General features: G+C 35.4%; 1 protein-coding gene and 1 pseudogene across 2 annotated transcripts in view; one reads left to right on the forward strand and one right to left on the reverse strand.

Annotated features, from left to right (window-relative positions):
• GPC6 (glypican 6) overlaps nucleotides 1–20,912 on the forward strand; it is a 1,036,531-nt gene that overhangs the window by 515,718 nt on the left and 499,901 nt on the right. The gene's annotated exons all lie outside the window — the stretch shown is intronic.
• Nucleotides 14,923–19,349, reverse strand: LOC109450150 (ferritin heavy chain; annotated as a pseudogene).

The following is a 20,912-nucleotide window of genomic DNA, read 5'->3' on the forward strand; positions in this document are numbered from 1 at the left end:
AATTATTGTAAATGCCCCATCTGCATAAATGGTGATATCTTCACACCATGAAATACTATGGAGCATTGAAAACAAGTGAGTTATAGCCACACTCATGGATGAATCACAGAAACCTCATTTGGAAAGAGAAAAATCAAATCACCAAAGAATATAAACTATTTATATAAAATTCAAAAATGCAATATTAAGCAATACATTATTTAGGAATAAAAATATATGCAATAAAACTGGAGATTTTTTTGGTTTTAATTATAAACATAAACATCAAGTGGTACTTACCTCTGGGGATTAGGTTTGGTGGGTATTTAAAGGAGGGATCTACAGGGATTTCCAAAGTTTCTGATAACATACTGTTTCTTAAGCTCTGTGGTGCTTGTGTATATGTGTGTATGTGTGTTTAAGATTTTTTTTAAATTAAAAAGATTATAGTGAAGTATGACTTCACCATTTTTCATTGATGATTCTTTTCATCTGTGCAGATGTGATCAAATTCCTGAGCTGCTCTCAGTTATTTGTCAGATTTGCCATTGTTTATGGATTTGTTAACAATTCACTTTCCATATTCCATGTCGTGCTGAATAATATCAGGTAGGCAGGGAAGGCAAAGCTCTAAAGTGAAGATAAAAGCAAGTTTTTATACTATACTAGCCTTGAGAGAAAGGATCCAAACTATTTTTTAGCATTGTTCCTTTATTAAATTACAACACTCACCCCCTTATATATACTCATTAGTGAGAAGAAACATGGATGCCAGGAATCCCCTTAAGGGCTTGTCAGACACTGAAGAACACAGAAACAGGACTGCATACAGAGATATTAACAGGTTGTCTGCTTAGATTAAACTTCAAGCACTCATCATGAAGGCAAATGAGGAAATGGGTCTGGTTTCTTCACTGGTTCATCTTGATGTCATTTAAACAGAGAAGACATGACTTTCGTATCTTTCTGCTTTAATCAAAGTGATCTCTGGAATAAAAAATGTAAATTGTGTCAATAGAAACCACATCAATAATGCAAGTCATTTCATTAATTCATTCATTCCAGACAAATTAGATAGTTAGTAGAGCTGGGATCTATAGAACTTGAACTACTGCCAAATACTGTCATGCATCTTTCTATCTATCTATCTATCTATCTATCTATCTATCTATCTATCTATCTATCTATCTATCTTTCTATCTATCTATCCTTTTATTTATCTAAAATCCTTCTTCCTTGTGTGTCATGACTTTGAAAAGAAAGTCATTAGTAAGACCAGAATATTTTTATCAATAGACATGTGCCTATGTCTGCTACACAGACTATTGTTTTTGAATGAAGAGCCTCTTAAATGGTTCATATACCCAGGTAAACAGCCTTATGTTAGCAATGTGTGCCTGGAAAGCAATAAACAGAGAGTCAATTTTTAATAAAGGTGGTTGATGGCCTATAAGGCTGAAAAAAACTTATCAAGTTTGATAAAATGAAGGCTATGAAATACATTCATTCAGAGCATTCTCTGATCAGAATGGAAAAACATTCTGAAGAATTTACATGGATATAATTTACAAGAGAAATTGTATTCTATCTAGCTGTTTGCTTTGGGGAAAGAATTTAATATACAAAGACCACCTGTCATAGCTACCACCTGAATTATTTGTTTTGTTCCTTCAGTGGTGATCTTTTGATTGGAGTTGATTTTTGTGGAGTCATCCAAAAATGAAAAGGACACAAAAATGCCTTAGGTGACTGAAACCTTTCTGTAGATCTTCTGTGGTTAATTTATTCTCTTCTGTAATTGATGATTATTCAGTGTAGGTTACCTCATAATATAGTGTTAGGAAGAATAGATAAGCCTTTTGAAATTATCAATAATGCTTCTATGTTTACAACTTTTAAGTCAGCATAAATAATATATGCTTGCTGCTTTATGATGGTGGTTTGAACATTATGTTATATTTGGAAAGTACTTTGCAGTCAATAAATAAATAATTTCATGATCAAAGTAGTAACAAAATGATAATAATACTAAGAGCACTAACAACAAAAATAGCTTATTAATATAATTCATTGAAAATGTATGAATTTCACTATGGTCCAAGTGCTATGATAAGCACTGGAAATCACAAAATTATAAAAATTCCATATGTCAGAAGAAGAAAATAACATTTCCCTTCAAGAATAGTATGTGGTGTTTTACAGATGAGTTTAGAGAAGTAAAGGAGAGGGTCCCATTTTGATGAAAACAATTTGGTTATTTTGATTAAAACAATTAAGTATTTCTCATTAATTTTATGTTCCATTGCTAATGTACGTAGCTTAGGTATATAAATATAGAAAATGTTTGAGTTATAAAAAGAGGGTAAATGTAAGGAAAATGAATCCATTTATTTTTAATACATTACAAGCTATCTGTAGATCCTCTCTTCTTGTTCATTTTGTAGCTTGTGTCTGTATCGAATACCTATACCGAAATTAGGCTATTTTCCTTTAAAAGTATGCTATCTATTGGAATTCCACTAAAATGAGCACCTTCTTTCCCACTGAATTTAATTTTGAAGTTGTATTCATATTGAAAGAAGTTAGGAGTTTCCTTACCTGTGGCTAACTGCAACATAGCTAGAAAATGTTTGGGAACCTCAGCATGAGTATACTGTACCTAGAAGGTACATACCTCTCCCCTAAAACTGAGATGGAATGGTTATAATAACCCAATATTCATTTGATCCAAATGTGGATTCTTGTAAACAGAGAGCTATTTTGAAGAGTTAGCTGAGTTTTCATGAACAAACATTTTTTCAGTGTGTTTTATATGTCAAGCACTATCGGTAAATTCTTGAGATACAAAGAGTAAGTAAGTTAAAGTACTTGCAAATACTAATTGAGAAGAGAAAGGCAGAAACAAATATCAATATATAATGAGAGAACTGTGCAATAAGTGTTTGGGGAACATAAAGTAGAGGTATCTAGCTTAATATTGGGATGCAAGGTAACTTTCAGGGTTCTAGAAGCCTGATTCGTGCATTGAAGGATATATGGGCATCGGGCAGATGCTGACGGTACCTCGCTCAGTGAAGGATGCTTCTGTCATAGGCAACAACAGAATAGAAGCACAGAGGTGTGAAACCAAATGATGTGTGCAGGGAACTAGAAGCTTGTGGTATTCCAGAGGCATGAAGTACAAAGCAATGAATAGCAAGAGATAAGGCAGCAGACCTAAACTCAATCCTTGAATAAAAACGATTTCACTAATAATTTCCTGAATGTCTATTTGTCTGTATAATGAACAATATGTATATTTCTGTGGTTAGAGGCCCTCCAGTACTTTTGAGGGACAAACATGTGCTTGCTCAGCACCTACTATCTACCAGTCATTGTTCTATAAGAAACAGGAAATAACAATGAGTAACATTTTCCTTGAGGAAATTACAGTCTATCCAAAAACTCAAGTGTGTTGCAAATGATCAGATAAAGGTAGAGGTGTGTATAAAATACTATGTGAATCAAGACACATACATATGTCCCTTGACCTTGCGAAATTGGAAAAGGCACCTGAGAATAATAGTCACACTTAGATTAAAAAATGAATAGGGCCTTACTGAGGGAGAAAAGATGTAGGGCTTCTTGCCAGGGGCCCAGCAGGTGCAAAGGCACAAATCATGAAAGTTCATGGTTTTTTTGGAGATGAGGTCAGGATTTTGACCATAGTATTTGGGTCTTATATTTCAAGTTAAGTGATTTGGGGACTTTGCATAGGCAAGGGGTAACAACCAAAGGTTTTCAAAAGACAAGCATGTGATTAGATTTTCACTTAAAAAGATTGTCCGTGGGCATGATAAACTGGAGTGGGAGAGACTGATGTCAGGTACAGTAATGGAAAACTATTGTAATTGCATATGAGCAGTGATGAGCCCTGTGACAAAGCAGGTAAAGCAGAGTGGAAAGTGCCAAAAAATGTCTACATATTTTAAGAAAGGAAAAAACTATATTAAAATTGTAATACTCAGTATATACCGATTATAAAAAATGAATACAAGTCATGTGGATACAGTTTCTTGGCATCCCCAGTATATCTATAGATATATAGGTCTATATCTACATAGATCTATAGATATGTATGTCTCGTGACTATATATATAGTCTACTCTGGTTGTATCCCCAGCATCAAGCACAGTTCTCCCATTTAGTAACAGACGTCTCACTGTTAACTGGATTGAGAATCACTAACATAAATGTTTGTTGGCAAAGGGTGGTAACATTTAGCTAAAGAAAGGAGAGAATAGAAGGAGATAAAACATGAGGGAGTATAAATATTTAAAGAGGATACAGAAAATGACCAGAACCAGAGAAGCATTTTATCCTGAAAGTAAAAGGAGAGAGAATCTCAAGAAATAGGGTCATCAACAGCATCAACAGATAGTCAAGTGGAAGGGGCAGAGACCTTTGGATTTGACTGCTAAAAAGTTACTACCTAGCCAAAGCAGTTTGACTAGAGTGGTTTTAATTGGTTGAGAAGTTAACTCTTTTGCCCCTATACATTCTAAAACAGACTGGACAAATGATGGTCCGTGGACTGGTGTCCAAACACGAGCCCCCGTTATAGTTCTGCAACAAGTTAAGTTCAAAAATTGAAAGTGTTTTGTAAAAATCCTAAGAGCAATTTCACATTGTCCAAAGCTGCTTCTGAAATGGAAAGGAAAACGGACATGACAGTTTATCCCAGTGTCCATCCAAGACACCATCAGCAGACTAATCCTTGAATGTTGTTGACCTTGCATAGTGAGTCTTCCTGTGGTGTGAGTTGCATTGAGTTATCCTCTCTAGGTTCAGGTATCAGGTCATGACGTACTGGGAAAAATCACATAATCAGCCAAAGCCTGTCCAGATCATTTGAGCCTCAAACGGATAGTCTGAGAGTACCATATTCTAGAACAATGCTAAGAATAGGAAAATAATGAACATATTTTGCTTGAGTCCATTGGTGTGTTTGAACTTTCTCATTCTTGTATGCAGTTTCCCTTTATCCCTTTTGTGCCCTCCTGCCCTCGCCTTTTCCTCCTGGGGTACATTCTCTATGCTTACAACCATGAGGGTCTCTCCTAAACCCAACTTGACTGGCATGTCTACTGTTTGGCCTGTGCCCCACAAGTGCACGAACTCTTCTGGGGCCATGGGAAATGTGCGATACAAGCAGACATGTTTGTTACTAATAGGGAACATCCACTGGTGAAATGTGCCAATTAAGGTACACCACAAATAAAAAAGTCCCAAGTATAAAACTCTAGTGTTGTAACTCAAAGAATGCTGCTTCTAAAATGGCTTCATAAATGAAAACGGACCTGACAGTTTATCCCAGTGTCAACGCTGACTCTGTTCATGGATATTTATCTCTGAACGCATTTTCCTACCAGAAGGTTCCGTGAAACAAGCTTTGAACAATAGTCATGCTGTAATTACTTACACATGCAAAAGCATGTTCAGAGTGCTGACAGGAGACTATGCAGGCTGTGTGATATCATAGGCTGAACTTGCAAGTTTGGAGGAGTTTTCTTTTATTGTCCCATCTTCGGAGATTCAGTATTACAAGGACATTCCCTGAGGCAATATCGGTACACTGTAGAGGTTTATGAGCCAAGATATACATCAAAAAGAATTTTAATAAAGCTTGACAGATATATCGCATTAATAGTGCTGACATATTGAAGCAGGACTTAGGTAGAGAGTATGACATGTTGGTATTTTTTTTTAAATGAGGTATAGGTCATACAGATATTTGATTATAAGAAAGATGGAGGGGGTATATTATTACATACCATAGATTTTCTCCATTGTTATCTTTGTGATTACAAGCAAGGGTTATTCCCCTTCACATGTATGCATTTTACCTCTTCATCTTGATGAGTGATATTCACCACAAACACAATGGATCAATCCCAGATGCTTAGAAAATAGTAATCATCCCACACAGTATCAAAACTCTGCATTTTCTTGTGTCTAAATTGGATAGCCACGTGTGAAAATGGACAGTTCAGAGTGTCAGTAATAGGATAATGGTGACTTTGACATTCAGATGTAAGTAAAACTATGGCCTAAATCAATAGATACTTCAAGTTAACATCAGTTGACACTTAAGTGGCTGGCATAAACTGATTTTGGAAAATACATTTTCACCCTTGAAAGAATGTGCTGCATGTAAAAAATTCCTCTGTCATATTTAATACTCAGCAGATAGCAGGATTTTATATGGAAATTTTATCTTCTTCAGTTCATAGAAGCTAGCAAGGCGAAATTTTCTGTGTTCAATTTCTGTAGGATTTTGGCAATTGAAAAAGTTCATTCATTGAACATTTAAAGCTTTCATAAACATATTAATTATGGAGATGTTATTATTCTGCATTCTATTCTCATAGTTTCTTTATGGTTCTCTCCATAAAGAAATATATGCGTTTACAAATAATGGGTGTTAAAACTATCCTCATTTGCTTTTGACTTTCTAAAAACCCATCCTCTTACTAAAAATATATCTAGATATAAAGGAACATTTATTTCACTGTTTCTCAATGAAAATGGATAGCATTTTGTAAAAAAATAAAAGATTTTATGGTGATTTTAAAAATAGCAAAGAACCAAGAACTTTGCAGAGGTCCTCATTCCTTACTTCTTAGGTTTTGCTGCTCAAATTAGAGTCTATGCCAAGGAGAAATCAACTGTGCTTCCAATAAAGTATGTTATTGAAAAACGAAACTTGTGATATCTTGCTGCATTTGTAGAAAGATTATAACTATATAAAATATTTATGACACTATTTCCATAAGATATCAAAATATTTGTTTTGAAATGGAGAAAAAAGAACCCTAACATTTGGCTAGGATGGCAGATAGAATTCAGACTGAAAGTATTTCTGATTTGTGCAGGGCTTTTTGTTTATTTGTTCTGATGTGTGTGTGTGAGTGTGTGTGTGTGTGTTTGTGTGTCTGTGTTTCTGTGTGTATTAAAGTAATAGCTTTTTTCCAGTAACAGTCTGATGCACCAATTGTTTAATAATTTGTAAAACCTTTATCTTCCGGATATCCAAGTTCTCTCTCTTGATCATTTTATCCTTTTTTACTTGTGTTGTGTTTATGGGACAAAGGGAATTGGGAAAATGAGATAATCTTATGAGTCATTCAAGCCAAATGGACATTTTCTCCCCTTCAAATAAAAATAAAAATAAAAATAAATGTTTAAATAAAAATTGCCACTCTAGTTTAAATTACCTGGATATTTATTTTCTCTTGATGGTCAGAAAAATAATTTTATGCACTTTCACATATATCTTTCTTAGTATAAAATTAATGTGTGCTCATCCACAAAGGAAAGAATGGCAAAAACACAGAAGAGCCTAAATTTTTGTTACCCATAAGTAACTTCTGTGAAAACTTTCTAGTCTTTTTCTACCTCTAATGTGTTTTCATATTATATGTTCTTAAATCATATGACATGCTAAATGTCAAGTTTTACTTTTTCACTTTAACATTATAAGTATGTTCCCACACCAATAACATTTTTTTAAAAATTACTCTTATTTCTTAAATATTTCTTTTACAACTAAGGTATTTGTTTGCTGCCAGTACATCTGGGGATCTTTCACAAATAACCACCCCCTGGACAGTCTTACTAAGAGAAGTAAACAACTGTCTTAAGTAGTTGTGTGTGTGCACGTGTGTATGTAGGCATGTTTAGTTTAACACTTTTTGCACCTGAATGCCAGCATAAATGGGAGTTCTCTGATTCCCTTGTCATGTATTAAACTGTTGAAATTTCTTGATTGATTTATATATACTCCAGTTACATTGACTAGAAGCAGAATTATTTTTAAAGGGATAGAAAAGGGTATAGACATAAAGTGGAGGTAGGAATAGGCTGATGGAAAAATGCTTATTAGGACTCCTTGGAAAACAGTTCCCATTGGGCCAAAAATCTGGATCTCAGCCATACTGCACACTGGTGCACTTGAGTCCTAACTGTCCCACAACCATCTTTTATTTGGTGTGAATTCAAGTTTTCGAATAATGTTCTAAAATGAGGAGAATTGACATAAAAATGTGAATTTCTACAATTTCTTGGATAATATGACTACCCTGGGCGTGTGTTCTGATGGCAAAGAATAAACTAGAGTTAAATAATGTTTAGACTGAGCTTGTTTTACCTTGAGTATCCACATTGCAGTTTGAAACAGGTCTGATCACCCCCGGTGTTACTCTGATTCTGAAATTGGTATTCCCCTCTGCCACAATTGTTGGCTCTTTTTTACATAATGGAGAAATGTTTCTAAGTACCTAAAAGTGAAAAACAAATAGGGCCATGTTTCAGGAAAAAAATTATAAAAATAAAAAGATTGTATTTTTGGAAGTTTTTAATATCCTAAGTATTTAATATGCAAGTAGCAACTATGTTTAAAAAACATAATCAGGGAACCTCACTAGCGGTTAACTCCTCAGTTTACAATTGGATTTACAAACCTTCCTTTAAGCTTCCTGTTAGCCATCACTATAAGGTAAACATCATTTAATCAAATAAAAGCAAACCAATGGCTAAGAAACAAACTACTATTCCTGATGTTGGGATCAGATAAGAACTCTTCTTCCCTTTAGTGTCCTAAAGAACATCTTTATAAGGTACACAGCTAGAAGTTCACTCCCGCTGAAACAGACCTTAGCAAGCACAGATCCAGAACTTTTCTTATCAGTGTCGTCATAACATCATCACTATTATCAAATTCTCTTCCTGTCTAATGTAAACGGAAGCTAGCAGTTATTGGGTACCTGCCAGCCACTTATCCTAAGTACTTTGCACAGCTTATCATTGAAACCATACAATAACCTATGAGACAGGTATGATTTTTATCTCATTTGTTAGATAAGGAACCTGGGATTGAGCTTTGAGGAGCCCAGGCTGTAAATCCACACTGCTTCTCACAGTTGAGGCTTTTGTCTCTAAATACAGCAACCTGGCATTGGGCAGTGCTATCCAATAGAAATATGATGGTAATGACATATGTAATTTAAACTTTTCTGTAAGCACATTAAAATTCAAAGAAACAAGTGAAACTAATTTTAACAATAAGTTTTGCTGAACCCAGTATATGCAAAATATTGCCCTTTAAATACGTACTCAAAACAAAAATTATTAATGTGGTATTAAATTGTTCGTGTCGTAAGTCCTCAAATTTTGATGTGGATTTTGCATTTACAGCAGGTATCAGTTTTGGACTAGCCATGTTTCACATGCTCAGTGCCACGTGCGACTAGTGGCTAACATATTAGACAGTATAGAGATATGTTGTTTTAATACATCATCTTCCTAATAAGGTAAAGAATTTGAGGAACTCACACCAAGAAGCCTAAACTCTTGTGTCTGATTATTTATACAGTTCCTCCAGTTATAAGGAAAATAGAGAAATCGTCTGTCTTTGTGTAATGTGTTTTGGGCCCTGACTACAAGTCTGACATAAATAACGTAGACTCTTTATTGAGAGATTTGTTCTTGCCAGTCTCTCAAAGGCCCTGCATGTGGTAGTGCTGGTGGCCCTAAGTGTAATGAGCATCAGAAAGATTGTAAATCACCATAGATGAATTAATCTATGGTTTTAAATCTGCTCTGGGGATGTGGATGAGACTAATGAAGGCAGAAGTTGGTAAGCATCTATGGGTGACAGCATCCGTAGTAAACAAAATAAATAACTGCCCAATTATTATCATGGGGTGGGGGAGGCTCACAGGGAAAGCTGGCTCTTAAAAAGAAGTCCCAATACTCATACAGGTGGCCCATTCCTGGGTGGAAAGATGCAAAACCACATGACTAACTTTTGTTCAGATAGTTTTGAGGGTACTTCCATAAACTTTAGGTAAAGAAGGTCCTTTTCAGGTAAAAGCCCCTGAAGTATTGGTTCTCTTAAGTTTCTCATAAAACATTTTAGGACATAGTTTTTAAAAGAAACTGAGAAAATACAGTTTTAGAGAATTGCCATTTGGGTGCATAAAATGATGCACTTGGGGTTGACAAAATTGACAAAACTGTGATTTGTTATTGGGTTTCGCTTTGTGAGATACAAATCAGATCAACCTGGCATAAGTAGCAGCTCTGTGGCAGCCACTGCGTTCTGGATGTGCACACAGCTTTCCTGCAGGGTCATAATACCATGGTGCTTGAGAGCCGACTTTACACTTGCTTTATAATTCTATTCATTAAATCAATTTAGAATATGTAAACTAATTTATTGTGAGTTTTAAAATCATTTCCCTCAAGAGAGCCCAGAATATTAGGTTAGCAGTTTTTTTAGCACAACTTTGACTCAATTTCAGGGGACAGGCAATTTAATGTCAACATCCCATGATTTTTGCTACACAGTGTCATTTTCTCTCTACTTTCCACTGCTGAGTCAAAAACCTGTTTTTGAGAGTTTACAAGTATGTCACAGTATTTTCCACAGAGAGATAGTTTGTGGATCACTTGTGTCTATCTGCCCCTCCAATTCTTACTTTGTCTTCAGCCCAACATCTACAATTGTATTTCCTTTTTGGTACTCAGGGACCCTACAAACTAATCTATTGAAAACTGAGATTAATACCGTGTTTCCCTGAAAATAAGACCTAGCCAGACAATCAGCTCTAATGCATCTTTTGGAGCAAAAAATAATATAAGACCCAGTATTATAATGTGTTATGTTATGTTATGTTATATGTTATATGTTATATAGACCCGGTCTTCTTTTATAGTAAAATAAGACCAGTCTTATATTAATTTTTGCTCCAAAAGAAGCTTTAGAGCTGATGGTCCGGCTAGATCTTATGTTCGGGGAAACACGATAATTTAGAGCAGCACAATCAGTTTGTGTCTCATTATAGGTATTTTTCTTAATCAGTGTTGCTTCCATCTATATCTCTTTCTTTCTATTGTCTTAGTTTCTGGTAAAATCTAAACTCTGATCACCTCAGGTATAGGCTGTTGCCCACTCAAGGCAACTTTCCCAGGTTTAAGCTCTGTACCTTCTTTCAGGCATCCTAAGCACATCTTCGTCACATCCAGTTTGATTAAGTCACTGTCCTGTTCATAAATCCAAGCAGTATATTGCTTGGCAAGTAGTACTCCAATGATCTGGAATGTTTACTGAGTGCTCAGCTTTCTTGCTGGATCCAAACTTGAAATGACAGATCCCCATCTCCAAGAGATTGACAAGGCTAAAGTTGGCAGCCTAACCTTATGTCTTCAACCAATCTTTCACCTTGCTGCCTTGTATCATTAGTTACAACTCAATGTCCAGTTTCACTCAAAGTGAATTTATTCAAACTGTGCTCCACATGAAAGTTTTTGTGACAGTTTCTCTGCCATTTTCATTACCCGTTATGCCTTTTTCTCCTCTCCCCATCAAATCACCTTTCTTTCCTCATTCAAAACTTGCTAAAACCTACTTATTGCCACTTCCAGTGCCTCCAGGAAGGTCCTTGCAGCCTAATCAGATTTTATAGTCAAAATTTATTTCAAAACTTTTATACTATGCTTTTACCATGTTAATATTGAGGTTATTTTTGTATGTTGCTTTATCGTATTCACATTTTCCTGTAGGATGGGCCTCCTCACCCTGAAGACTGTAACATAGTACCTAAGGAAGGAATGTGCCTTCCAACTTTACTATTCCTCAGGCCAAGCACTACTACAATCTGGGTATGGTAGCCATTGAATAAATATCATTACTGCTGTTATATGATTTTTTTTTTCCTTTCATTTAGTCTTACCATGTTTGGAACAGTGGAAAGAGGTAATATCCATACATAGTATAACATCTCCCACTTTCTTGTATATAGTGCCCTGAATTTCTCATGCTTTTAGAAAAGGGTTTAATGTAGGTCTTTCTAGAATTCTACGTCCCCCACCAAAAAAGAAAGTAAATACTCAGTGCATGTGGTTACTCAACAGAACTGTAGATCCATTGTATGTTTTTTGGGACATCCGTGTAGAAAGTCATTGTAGATAACTGAAAGATTAATGACTGAATATATGCTGAGAAGCCATGCATTTCCTTTGCTATCACCTAGACAATCTAGTATTTTGAGATCTGTCAAAGAGTAATGAATCTTCATTTGTATTCCAAATTTCCAAAATATCTATATCAGCTATCTATATGTAGACATAAATATTCATACTATTTCCAGAGTTATTGAAGCAACTATTCTCTTGCTCCTACTTTCCCTTTATATCTTAGAACTCATCTATCCAGATGCTTATTGACTCCATGATCACAATTTAGTTCAGTGAATTATTAATGTGGTTTCATAGTCTTCAAGTATCAGCATTGTAGATTGCCTTAAGTGTAGTTAAATAGAATAGAAAGATATGCCAAAATGCTGAAATCTTGGGAATATTTTTACTGTGTGTTATAAGAATTATTAAAGAGAAAGGAAAGAAATGAAGAGAAAAGCAACTAATCTCTTATGTAAAGTACTCACATTGCACATTCACAATTAAGCTGTTCTGATTTCTGTAATTAAAATAATTTCCTCTGAGAGGCCTTAATAGTTCATGCCCACGAGTAAAAAAAAAAAAAAAAAAAGAAAAAGAAAACTGTTGTCGTGAATGAGCGATTGAAAGAAAAGTCTTATTCACATGCTTTCATTCCTAAGAGAAATCTTTGAAAACAAACCAGGCAGGAAAAAGACAATCAGTTGGGTTAGCCAGGGGTCATTTTAGCAATCCATGAGATGTACCAGCTCATGCATTTATTCATCTTTTTATTCAGCAAACATTTATTAAGCATTAACTCTTTGGCAATTGCAATGGGTATGATGGTGAATGAGGCCTAGCGCTACCCCGAAAGAACTCCCTTTCCAAAGTGAGAACCAAACAAATGAATAGTAGAGGGTGACAAATGCTAAGACAAAGGTATACATATGGGTCATAACAATGCAGGTGTCCATTGATACAAGTTCATCCCATGGGGACCTTTTTGTGTTAAAGCACTTTATTTTGCCAGTCATGGATTTAGCTTCAACAGGGATATCAATTTTAATGGAGATATGAAAATTCACTGTTTAATTATTGAGAAAATAAAACTGCATAAACAATTAGCAAATATTAATTGATTAGGCATACAGTACACATTACTTTTACTAGGAATCTTTTATTGTATGTTATTAGATATGTACATAATATGAATACATACTATACCACAAACATGATATGAATATAACATAGGGGAAAAAGTAAAGAGAAGTGTTGCTTGAAATAATCCAGAGCTCACTAGGCCAAGAATAGGAGATAAAGATAACTGGGATTGAATTCTTACTTGACGCTAGTTGTCTCAATGAATTCGTTTTTTTTCCTCCTTGGTGGAGTGAGTTGGACTAAGTAAAATTCTTTACTGGGAGTGAAATTTCCAGTGTGGCAATTATTGGGGTTATAGACATATGACCTAGAAACTACATATTCAGGATTGCACATCTGGACATGTAGGTCTGTACAGAAAAGGGCTAGTTAAGTAATCTACTAGCAATTGATTTGAAAGTTGTAGGCCATACTGCTTTGTATAGCATTCCACATAGTGTTTTTGGATGTACCTTCTGGCTGTCACTCTTATAATTGGGCTCACCACTAATTTGGGGGTGACACAGCTTACTCTTAAAATACCATGTTGTTACTCTTTTCATAAATCGCTTCAAATTCCAAAGACACTGTTGAGTAGTAGGATACCTCTATACTTAATCGATTTCCATGGGCCTCCTAGAGTTAAACTTGTCTGTGGGAAGATTCAGTCACCTACGTCTACCATGCTACGTTTTCTTCTGCAATTCATAATTTTAATTTTAGCACTCAAGATGTATTTTGTGTTAATAAGTATTAATGTGAGAGATAATAGAAACCTGATGAAGAGATGGCATTTGCTTTGTTCTCTATTGAATCCCACATTTGATTGACATGTGTGTCCTAGAAAAATTGGCATAGGACCTTGTTAGAGGGCACAGTGCCATCTAACAGTTGTGGAGGAAGTTAGGATGAAAAGTGATCATAAATGAAATCAGCTGGGAGTTTCAGGCTCTCTGGTGTAGAGGAAAGTAAACACTCTAATAAAAATCTTTTGCTTTTTTATGCAAAAGTTCCCATTGACTACAAAGCTTTTCAAATATATCTCAGGAAAATTGGTAAACTCTTTTGCTAACTTGGACTAATGATGTTTAAATTTTAATTCTATAATAAAGTTCCATAATAGCATAATGTTTATATTTGCTCTACAGTTTGTTAAATCAATATGCAGATGGTTTTAGTATATTTAATTGCACCATCAATTGGCTTCGTGTGACGGGTGGAATGGGTTGGAAATATTATTCTTCCGCCACCTCTTACCTGGTGAAATTTTCTGTGTCACCTCCTTTGCAGAGTGGGGATGATGAGAAGTGAGGATGAAAAATGGTCACAAGACATAGAAATAGTTTTTTAAATTGGTTAACAAAGTGAATTCTTAAAATTATTATTATGTGATATTAAGGATTTCTGTAAAAATGAAATAAATAAAATACATTCTAGAGTAGTCAACTATAAAAACCTACCAGAGCAATATCAACTTTTAGTTTATTTTTTTTATGTTTAGCAGTTTCTTTTTTCTTTTTCTTTATTATTTTTATATTAAAGTTTTAATGTACAATTAGAAGGTTTATGATACAAATTCTTCCACTACTTTTCCATTAGTTTTTCTCTTTATATATTACACTTACTTTAGTTTTAGAGATTTTTTTTGGGGGGTGGGGAGTACCAAATTATTTGAAGAAATGGTACAAATGAAAGAACATAAGTAGATGATTTTGGTACAACTTATAAAAGATAAAGGTAACCCCAACATGCATGTACTGCTTTGGTGATCAGGAAGTCACCCCCATGTCTACTGGTAGCCAGCCAAAGGCTTAGCTCTTGTTTTCACTGTCTCCTATCTCCCAGGGTGTGCTTGTCAAAGTGGTACTCTACCATGCTACATTCAGGAGCCCCAAACTTGCATAAGTTGGTAATGCGGTCACCCAATTCTTTGATGGATTACACCTGCTCATTCAGATAATGAGTCTCAATAAAGTCACCCAAATGGGCATCATTTTTGTCAGTGGCCAGTTTGTGCAATTCCAGCAATGACTGATTCACACTTTTTTCCAAGTGTAATGCACACTCCATTGCATTCAGCCCATTCTCCCAGTCATCATGGTCTGGTTTCCTGACATCCTGAAGGAAGATTCAGCCACCTTGCTGGTTCTGCAGCTTCATCAGTTTCTCAGCATGTAACCTCTCCTCATGAGTTTGGTGAAAAAAATATTTGGCAAAGTTCTTCAAAGCCACATCATGGCGGTCAAAGCAGTAAGACATGGACAGGTAGCTGTAGGAGGCGTAGAGCTCCAGGTTGATATGGGGTTGATGGCAGCCTCTGAGTCCTGGTGGTAGTTCTGGCGCACCTGCGAGGCGCTAAGGAGAGGCAGTGGCAGCTTTGCGATGCTGGAGCGGTGGCAGGAACCTTCCAGAGGTCCGAGGGGGATGTGATGAGGTGGCCGAGGGCTAAATCTGCCTAGCCGGCGGGATGGGGGAATGAGAGCCGGGTTTCTGTCCAAGCACTGTTAGAACAGGAAACTATGGCAACTCTGGGTGAAGACTGTCAGTTTTTAAAGACTTTTATTAAAATATAGCTAAAATACAATATTATATTAGTTTCAGGTATACACCATAGTTATTCCACATTTATATACCTCAAGAAGTGATCATCATGATAAGACCAACAACCATTTGACACTGTATCTCACTATCACAATATTATTGACTATATTCCCTATGCTGTACATTCCGTCCCCATGACTTATTTGTTTTATACCTAGAAATGAAGGCCTCTTATTCCCCTTGATCTTTTCCCTTCCTTTTTAATTTTTCAATGACTCTTGGCATTCAATATCAATTTATATTAATTTCAGGTGTACAACATAGTGGTTAGACATTTGTATGATTTAAGAAATGATCCCCCTGACTAGTCTGGTGCTCACCTGGCACTATACACAGATATTACCATATTATTGACTATATACCCTGTGCTCCAATTTGCATTCCTATGACTATTTTGTAACTACCAGTTTGTACTTTTTAATCCCCTCACCTTTTTCACCCGGCCTGCAATCCCCTCCCATCTATCACCCCAACAAATCTAGTACCAATATGATACCATACATAGTTATTACAATACCATTGACTCGATTCCTTATGCTATACCCTACATCCCATCATTACTGTATAACAACCAATTTGTGCTTCTTAACCCCTTCCCCTTTTTCACTCACCCCAACCTATCTCCCATCTGGCAAACATCAATATGTTCTATGTATCTGTGAGTTTGTTTCTGTTGTTTGTTGTTGTTATTTATTTTGTTCTTCAGATTCCACGTATAAGTGAAATCACATTGCATCTGTCTTTCTCTGTCTTACATTCCTCTCAGCACAGTACCCTCCAGGTCCATCCATGCCACTACAGATGGCAAGAACCCATTCTCTTCCGTGGCCGATCAATATTCCATTGTATATACGAGTATGTACCACCTCCTTTATATCCTTTCTTCCATCGACAGACACCCAGGCTGCCTCCACATCTTGGCCATTGTAAACAATGCTGCAATGAACATATGGATACACATGTCCCCTCGAAGTAGTGTATGTCTTTCAATCTGAAGTGATTTTCTTATAGGCAGCATATGTAAGGTTGTTTTTTTTTTGTTTTTTTGTTTGTTTGTTTTTCTTATCCATTCAGCCTTCCTGTGTCTTTTGAGTGGAGCATTTAACCCATTTACATTGTAAATAATTATTGATAGATATGTAGCTATTGCCATTTTATTATTTATAATTTTGATCTTTTTTGTTTTTTGTTTTTTTGTTTGTTTGTTTTTCTTATCCATTCAGCCTTCCTGTGTCTTTTGAGTGGAGCATTTAACCCATTTACATTGTAAATAATTATTGATAGATATGTAGCTATTGCCATTTTATTATTTATAATTTTGATCTTTTTTGTTTTTTGTTTTTTTGTTTCCATCTTAAAATGTCCTTCTAACATTCCTTGTAATACTGGTTTGGTGGTGATGAACTCCTTTAGGTTTTTCTTGTCTGGGAAGCTCTTTATCTGTCCTTGATTCTAAATGATAGCTTTGCTGTTTAGAGTAATCTTGGCTGTAGGTCCTTGCTTTTCATCCTGATAAATATTTTGTGCCAATCCTTCTGGCCTGTAAAGTTTCTGTTGAGAAATCAACTGACAGTCTTATGCAAGTTCCCTTATAAGTTACCAGTTGTCTTTCCCTTGTTGCTTTTAGGATTTTCCGTTTGTCTTTAACCTTTGCCATTCTAATTATAATGTGTCTCAGTGTGGGCCTGTTTGGGTTCATCTTGTTTGGGACTCTCTGCACTTCCTGGACTTGTACGTCTATTTGCTTTGCCAAGTTAGGAAAGTTTTCATTCATTATTTCTGCAAACAGATTCTCAATCCCTTGTTTTCTCTCTACTTCTTCTGGTACCCCTATGATGTGAATCTTCCTATGCTTCATGTTGTCCTAGAGGGCTCTTAAGCTATCCTCATCTTGTGGGGATTCTTTTGTTTTTTTTAATTTATGCTGTTCTGTTTGTGTGTTTTCTGCTACCTTGTCTTCCAAATTGCTTCAATCCTCTGCTTCATGTAGTTTGCTGGTGATTCCTTCTAGTGCATTGTTCATTTCAGTTATTGTAGTCTTCACTTCTGACTGGTTCTTTTTTATGTTTTCTATGTCCTTTTTTATGCTTTCCATCTATGTTTTGAAGTTCTCACTGAGTTCCTTGAGCATCCTTGAAACCATTGTTTTGATCTTTGTTTCTGGTAGGTTACTTGCCTCCATTTCATTTAGTTATTTTTCTCCTGTTCTTTCCTTTGGGATGAATTTATTTCCTCATTTTGGCTCCCTTTCTGTGTTTGTTTGTCTGCTCACCAGTACTGGTGAGTTTGGTGGGCAGGTTCCCCGTGAGTCAGCAGGGTGGAACGAGCACAGCTCACCAAACCAATAAGATTCAGATTTGGCCTGTGGGGAGGACTCAACACAGGAAAGATGGCACCTGCTGCATAGGAAGAGGACCCCACACCGGGAAAATGGCATCTCTCCTCCAGCCCTTGCTATGAAACTACACACCTCCATCTGCCCCCTGTATGTCTCCGACACCCCTGAGTTACTGTCCCTTTGGTGGAGCCCACAGTGTCTGCCTGCAAGTAAAAGAGTCTGTGTATGAGCCAGTTTCCCACAGCCTTCCTTCCCACCCAGATATTAAGAATCCCCACTGTTTCTCACAGCCAGATGTTATGGTGGCTCCTCTCCCTGGCACCAGTACTCCATGCTGGGGAGATTGGTTTGCAGCTAGGCTCCCTTGCTTCTCTGGGGGGAAACTCTGTGGCCAACATATCCTTCCTGGTTCTCAACTGCCACATGGAGTTTTGGGGCTAGCCCATTTTGTGTTTCCACCCCTCCAACCAGTCTTGACATAGCTTCTTCTTTATATGCTTAGTTATAAAACTTCTGTTCAGCTAGATTTCAGATAATTCTCCAGATTGACTGTTCTATAATTTAGTTATAATTTTAATGTGTTCATGGAAGGAAGCAGAAACAGTGTTTATCTAATCCGCCATCTTGGATCTCCTCGCAAGTCAATTTTTAAAACCGTAATTTTCTATATTATGAATATAATGATCCTAATTATGGCATCCTACATCTGCTTTGAGGAATAAGCTTTCCTTATATGTACTCTGGCCTCATAAATGCACTTCGATAGACTTTTGCAAACAAAGAAATACACATGAAACTCACCTGGGTTTTTTATTATTTTCTAAATATATGTGCAATCCTTTTTGGAAATGAATGCTTTCTAGGCTACATGCAAAGCACACATAGGGCTTAATCCTACTGCAGATTTAATTAAACCCATGCCTAACTTGCTAAGTAAAGAACAATGAGTACCAGTCATTTTATAAAAGAAAATCTGGTCTTAAAAAATAAAGTTTAGTAGACATTACACTCCTGTTCTTTTCTTTGCACACTCTCCAAAGCATATTAAGGTTTTTGTTCTAAACAATCAATTAAAGGCAAAAGAAGTATTCCAAATAATTTCACATTTTTTACTGGAAATTTTCATATCTTCATAAGTCATAGTCCAATATTTCTAAAATAAATACCAACAACCCTTTCCAATGCAGAGTCTGTAGGATGAAGTTAAACATAAAAACTTTTTATTCATCAGTCTCCTTACCTGTCCAATTAATAATTGAAAACCAATGGCAAGGGAAGATTTCTTTTTCACAAACTCAATTCTTGTACACATCGTTTTCTTATTGATTGTACATAAGAATGGGCAGTGCTTCTGTTACTTGCACATTTATTGTTCCCTGAGTGTTGACTTCAAAATTATATTTCTTCTCTGTTGGATCTTTGGAATGATTATAATTTATTTTCCAACCTAGATGAATATTTCACTCTCTCATTGATTGGCTAGTATCATTCACAGAAGAGAATTGCTTTTGTGCCTGCTAGTAAGGTTTACTTTGGTACAGAAATTTGTATTCCTAATCCTAGTATTTCATCATTTTTTTAATGTGATGCATCTAACATAAATAACAATTTCAAGGGGTTCAAGTAGTAATTTAAAATCCTGTAAGAAGGATAATTCCTAATATTTTTGGAGAAATATGGAAGAAACACTATGAGCAATCTTCTGTTTCTATTATCTATTGCCTATTATGGTTTCATAATTAATAAGGAAAATACATTTTACCTGGAACCAAAAACTTGGTCCAAGAATAAACTATTTAAATGCTTTGAATTATTTACAAAAAACAAAAAACAAAAAAATCAAACAAGTAAAAACAGTCTTCTGGAGTATAATTCTAGTATGTTATACAGCATCTTATTTTCTTTTCTGTGCACTTGACTACATGTAATTTTTCTTCTTAGAAAATTGTGTTGGTGTGTAGAGTCTCATGTGCACCCTATGGTAAAGGAACCGTTACATTAATCAGTAAGGTAGAACAATCAGTTCTTTTTTATTTTACTATTCTTTACCCCAAATTACATTATCTTTCAAAAACTCTGTAGAGGTTCAAGTTTATACCTGATTTTCTAAGTAAATCTTGCAAAATCATAGTCCATCATCAAATTATTTATAGTCAAGATGAATTTTCCTAGCAGACTTTTCTTCTATAAAATACTATAAGTACTATATTTTCACTCCTAAAATCTTTTGTTGAGATGGAATCAAATGTAAGAATTTTAAAGTTTTACTATATTCAACACATTTGCAATTTGTTTCTTTCCCTTGTGTTAGCCAATTCCTTTAGAGTTACATGATGCCAAATAATTTTGTCTCTTTGAAGTAGCATAATTAATCAAATTAAACTCTATTTTTGAGTCTGATACATTCTAATATGATTTGACTACATTACACCTAATGATGCAGGCTAATATGTTTTCTGAATGATTTTTACTAAATCTCCAGAAAGAATGACAAACACATCCTGTATCATTTTATTTTCTCAAATTCATATTATCATTATCCTATGATATGAAAATATTTAAATACTATATGTGAACATTATTGAGCTTCACAAAACTACTGAAGTTAATGAAACAAAGTAACATGTCCATAGGGACAAGACAAAATGACTGTAACTATTGTCGGATATCAGAATTGCTTTACCTTTTTCCATAAATCATGGTAGGAGTATCATTATCATATAGGATTAATGATACTTCACGTTGTGAATCTGATTACAACCATAAAACAAAAAAAAATAAAGAAAAATCACTCATGAACACCTTACATGAAGAGGTTGGTATGTCTCTTCTAAATTATCGCAATCTAATTGCCCAGCGAGTCTATTAAACACCA

The sequence above is a fragment of the Rhinolophus sinicus genome, linkage group LG04 (genome assembly GCF_036562045.2).
Source record: "Rhinolophus sinicus isolate RSC01 linkage group LG04, ASM3656204v1, whole genome shotgun sequence".
NCBI lineage: Eukaryota > Metazoa > Chordata > Mammalia > Chiroptera > Rhinolophidae > Rhinolophus > Rhinolophus sinicus.